Raw genomic sequence first — 6,138 nt, forward strand, 5'->3', positions numbered from 1 at the left:
AATATTCATTCTACAATGACATTAAATGAAAGGATGGCAGTAGCTACTCGGGATTGTGTTATGTACTTGAAAGATTCTTCATTAATACCAGAAGAATTAAAGTTAACACAGGGAGACGTGACCATTTTTGTACCGCCGATTATCATGTCACACTTTCTTAAATTCCTATGTTACCATCATCTTGGTGATTTTCCAAACAGACAACATGCAATACGTGATTTAAAGTTAACAGTTGATGGAAAAAAGTTCACGGTCCATTCTCAACTTTCAAATTTAAGAATGCTGGGAATATGCTATGAACTATCAGGTGAAAAAGACAAGGCTTGTCAGTGTTATGAAGGAGCTTTTGAAACAGTATGATTATATATGTCGTAAATCCTATAAAAAGAAAGCTAACCATTTCTGTTAATGCAGTATAATAGACAGCTTTTGAGTTCGATGCATTTCCGTCAAAAACTCTGGTTTAAGTGAACATCATGTGTGCGTTAAGAGGCATCGTCATTTCCGTTCCAATATTGAGCGAGTGGTTGGAAAACTATAATGCTATATTGCACGAATTATTCGACAAATGAAATTCTCATGTTTGACAATCAACACTGCTGTCATAAGTGAATTGTAATTAAGTACTTACAAAATAAACAGCATTAGTAATTCATCCTGCACAATGACGATCACTTTATGACGCTTGATAAACGTTGATAGCGCAGGGATACAGGCGAAATCCTCTATCTGGTAAATGACGTCATAAAGGCGGGCATAGTTGAAGAGTTTGTTTTTCCGGTGAGGGATGAACTCGAAGGTGATCTATTGCCGGACTTATACGTATATAAGTATTTATACAATCTAATGTTTGTCAAGAGATTTAAGAAATGAATATGTGTTTCACTTTAATAACCGGTGGCTGAAAAGGGATGGAAGATACCAAAGAAGAAATTAAAAAAAAAAGATCTTTTCAATAGAAAATGTAAAATATTTCCAATTAAGATGTTTTTATGATAATGACATTGTATATATCTTATGTATTATATTCCATGTATGTCATGTACATATCTTATATATATTGTATTCTATGTATGTCATGTATATATCTTAATGATGTATTGTATTCTTTGTACATGTTGTATGTCATGAATATGTTGTAATTGTTGGAAATAAAAAAATCAAGAATTGAAAAAAAATATGCAAACATTACACAGTTGCACATAAACATAGTTATAAATATATAAAAAAAAAATATGGTATGATTATCAATGAGACAAATCTCCACAATAGACCAATATGACACAGAAATTAACAACTATAGGTCACCGTACGGTCTTCAACAATGAGCAGATCCCATAACGCATAATCAGCTAAATGACAATGTAAAACAATTCAAACGAGCGAACTAACGGCATTATTTATATAAAAAAAAAATGAACGAAAAAAAATATGTGACACATAAACAAACGACAATCATTGAATTACAGGCACATACATGCATAATGTGGTGGGTTTAAACATGTGACCAGGATCCCAACCCTCCTCCTAACCTTGGACAGTGGTATAACAGTACAACATATGAACGAACTACACAAATCAGTTGAAAAAGGCTTAACTCACGTTAGATGGCCAAAATACAAGTGGACGTGGCCGGGTATTTTTACATCCCAACAACAAAAAGACCATTGGAACAGATCTGAGAGTACTCGCAGTTAACTGACAGCTAGTTCAAAGCCACAAAAACTAATAAAAAAAACATACATCTAAGACTAAATTATCAATTCGTACACATCCAACATCCAATGGATTTAGTGTAAAGACGCCATAAACAGTCAGAGAACATCATTACCTTGTGCAATGCCAAGATATCGGTATTGGCAGATTGTAGTGAATATGTACTGTAAAAGCAGAAATTTTCGTGGAGGATTTAATTACGTTTATTTCGTGGAAAGAATATATATCCACGAAATTAAACCCAAACGAAAATTGAACTTCCATATAATATCACTTACATTTATAAGGAAACCACGAAATATATCATATACTAGTAATATTTAGTTTGTTTTCAATTTACAGAATCAATATTTATACCAATAAAAACAATATTCAATGATCTTATTACAGTGTTGAATTGGTAACCTTTTAGAATAAGTATATTCAAAGCAGCGATAAGTTTACCAAGATCATTTCTAAATTTCCGGGCATGGTTAACAACATTTTCGTAAAAATGTAAAAATGAGGATGTGCTTTCCCGTTTGAAATAAGTTTTCTACAGATACAACCATACTTCAAACCCAAATCTTTATGTCTATGAAAATTTAATGAAGGTTTTAAGTAATTTATGGTAACGATATCCTTGGTTGAATAATTTACCAGTAATAAGTAAATTACGTTCACAAAAATAAAAAACGTCACAACAGACACTGGCATAGCGAACGAGTAAATTCATCTTTGTTTAAAATGACTGAACAAAAATAAATTATTATTACTTTTAAAAGTTTTGAAAAGAAATAAACTTTCAAAGACTTCCACGTGGCCAATTGTTTTTTTTTTTCAATGATCCAACCTCAACCTATCGAGAAATCCAAGTCATATTTCGTTTATTAATATGGCATTTTGTATATAGATATAATTGTACTGTTAAATAGATTCTACAAAAGTACAAAAAAATTATTCTGACTTGCCAAATACCAGATCAAATAATCAATGAATATTATATTTTGGTCAAGCCTCTTATTCTCAAAGAATAATATCCACTCGTTTTAAGGGGTGAAATCAGTACGATAGCAGCTACTTGTTAACATTACCATTTTATTTATTGAGATATTTTCATACATTTCTGCATATGGTCATATGCTATATTGCAAAAAAATAATGAAAGATATAAATTTTCACCATCCGTTCCATTGTACATAAAGTAAGCAAAACAATTACATATTTGTTTTGTTGCGATTGTGTTTATGTGATAATAATATGTCGCAATATCTTTATACGAAATTGCCCTTAATTTAGTCTTATTATTCATCTTGAATTGGTATTTTTTTCTTCTTGTGCTATGACATCAGTTTTTGGGACAAATATTGCGTAGATGTCCTACTTTTGAAGTAATATGCAAAAGTTTGGACTTAGTTTGAATTTACATGGTGGTATCTTCGCTTGCCAAGGGTAACGAGCCAGTTCCAGCTTCTAAGAGGAGCATGCAACGTAAACCTTGGTAAGAGAAGATGGCATGGTAGTGATCCATGCAAAACAGGAGACGCACCAGTATCTCTCTGTTTGAAGTTTAAGCGATTCCCTCGGTTTTTTGTTTGATATCTTCAATTTGTCTTCCTAATCAATTTATCGTCCCTGGGCTTCTAAAATGTCGTATATGACTTTTTTTTGCTAAAAATACTTTTTGACACCAATGGTCTTGGCGAGAGGGAATCTTTGGTATTACAAAATAGCATGCAGTTAGACTAATCAAAATGTGTGAAATAAGACATATTACAAAATTGCCAATGTCAGTTGTTTGTAAAGTTTGCTTCCAAAACGGTGTATGAAAACTTGGAAATCGTTGTTGGGTGGCTTTGTGAAAAAAAAAATTGTACATTTCCTTATTTCTGTGGAAATAATGTAAGTTCTTGGATAATTAAGAAATGTCAAAGTTTATATTTCACTGCTATTATCAAAAATGTTCAAGTTCACATACGACATTTTGGAAGCATGCATTTTGCCAAAATTTGCTGTTTGAGAGATATTTTTTCTTGAAAAATTTGTAATGTACAACATTTTAAAAGCCCAGCGACGATATGGGTTTGAATATCGGTAAACTATTGTTGCCTATATCTAACAGTGATACTAGTATAGAAAATGCAAACCTTTAAAACGAACATTCATGTACAATTTCATTTCATCTGTTGACAATACTTATCATGATATACCATATGAAAATAGCTATAATAATTGTGTCTGATATAGATCCAAGTATTAGTAATTGCTTATGTTTGACCACTAGCTAAAACGAATACATTATATTTTGAGGGGCAGAATGGTCTTTTTCAAGACTTCGGGATTGGGCCTTTGTTTTAGCGGGAGTTGAGGGTTTTCACCAATCGAGACTGGAACTAGTGATTTATTTTTCGGAATCCGGGAAAGAATGCTTCATTTTTACCGAAATCCCCTTACCAAAAAAAAATGCGGTCATCGAAAAAGAAGATGTGGTATGATTACCAATGAGATAACTCTCCACAAGAGATCAAATGACACAATAATTATCAACTAGAGGTCTCTTACAAGGCGATATTATTTTATTAAAATTGATTTTAACCATGAAAAGAAATACCTCGAATGCCTAATACCGATTGCAGTTCACCATAGTTCATGTGATAAATCTTTACTGTGTCGATTTATGCACGTGATATTTTGTTACATTTGAAAATGGTTTCTTTCAATTTTTATTCATTAGTATTAATTTATACATTAGACATATATGGTTATAATTTTAAGGAAAATTTAACTTATCAATGGTTTATGTTTCTATTTCATGCATGTTGTTCATCGTGGTAAAAAAAAATTTCAGTTCTAATTTAAGATATCATGCACACCAAAATAAGTTTTGAGCTTAGTGAAAATTTCATGACCTAAATAATGTAATTATCAAGGCCAGATACTTTATTCAATTCAATTCAATATTTATTGGAAAGAGCACAAAAAAGGTGCGATCCAAATATAGACAATAATATTATTAAAACTACATATACATGAAGTATACTAGATGCACGTATATAGCAACAAAAGAGGGACGAAAGATACCAGTCAAATTCATTAATCGAAATTTAAACTGGCAACGCCATGGCTAAGTTATAAGTAAATTCTATGTAAATAGTATGAATACCATTACATTTTAAACTCATTGATTGATACCATACACTTCACTATTATTCAAAATTTTCATAATTTTACTTTAAGAAACACACAATCACCTATATAAGATCTGAGACTACTATAGTGTTATAATAGTCTCAGATAAGATATATGTGTATACGCATAAACTACTATAATTGTTTTTTTTTTTAGTTTCTTTTATTATTATTATTATGATTATCTCAAGAACATTTTTACAGCAGTACATAGAATACACGTTGTCAAAGATTCCCGCGGGTGTATCAAATCAGTGAGATTTAAGTTGTTGATTAAAATGCATACTGCAATTAAGTGTTTAAGTATGAATATAATTTTGCTCAATGTCATTTTTTTTTTATGTCTCTACGTGCGAACGGATATTGTTTAATTGTAAAAGCGCTAAATTGCATTTTAGTCTGTTGTGGCCTCGAGGAAGTTATGACACGAAAAAACGGTAATCAGTGGTGATTTTACTAAGCATTGCTGTTAGTCAGTGTGACATTCTGACATCAAACTGAATGTTAATCGACTGTTTTAGATGAAATGACAGTGCCGTTAAAGTAGGTAAATTAAGAAATGGATTTTTTTTTTCACTTGGAATGATATTCATATCATTCAGCTATAGCTTATGTGCATTTGATGTCTGTATGGTATTTTGATCGTATGGAATTATTTAACCTTATTACCTCCTTAAACTAGTAAGTATTGGTTCATGTATTGACCTAGTATTAATTTTGTTATTGCATTATTTTAAACATGATATAGCATAGAACTGTATTGCATAAGAGAAAGCCTTAATGTTCAACCGGCAATTCAACAAAAAGAAAATATGCAACCGATTACTGACTATAAAACAGCCGCCTACAACATATTTATTTATTAGTAAATGCAGCTAATTATGTTAGCGTCAATTGAAGTTACGAGTGAGTCCAGTTGGTTATCTTATTTTATTTCTTTTTTAAAAGTTATCAGTTATATATTTGGTAAAACTATCACTGGTCTGACAACACAGAAAAGTGCGCTTTGTTTTAGAAAGTGATTATAGATCTGATGTCCGCTAATAAAACGTGTTGTAAATGTGCAAACCTTTCCGCTTTTTTTTCACTTGGCACTATACTTCATTTTGACGAAATAACGAAAAAATGCAATCTTTTGGTATCATTGTTAGGCTGCATGTTAAGTTCGTTTCTTCGAAAACATATTGATATTAATAAACCCCTTTTTTAACCTGACATTGGTATGGACTTTCCTTTCTAAACCTACATTTCGAAA

The sequence above is a fragment of the Mytilus trossulus genome, chromosome 6 (assembly GCF_036588685.1).
Source record: "Mytilus trossulus isolate FHL-02 chromosome 6, PNRI_Mtr1.1.1.hap1, whole genome shotgun sequence".
Lineage (NCBI taxonomy): Eukaryota > Metazoa > Mollusca > Bivalvia > Mytilida > Mytilidae > Mytilus > Mytilus trossulus.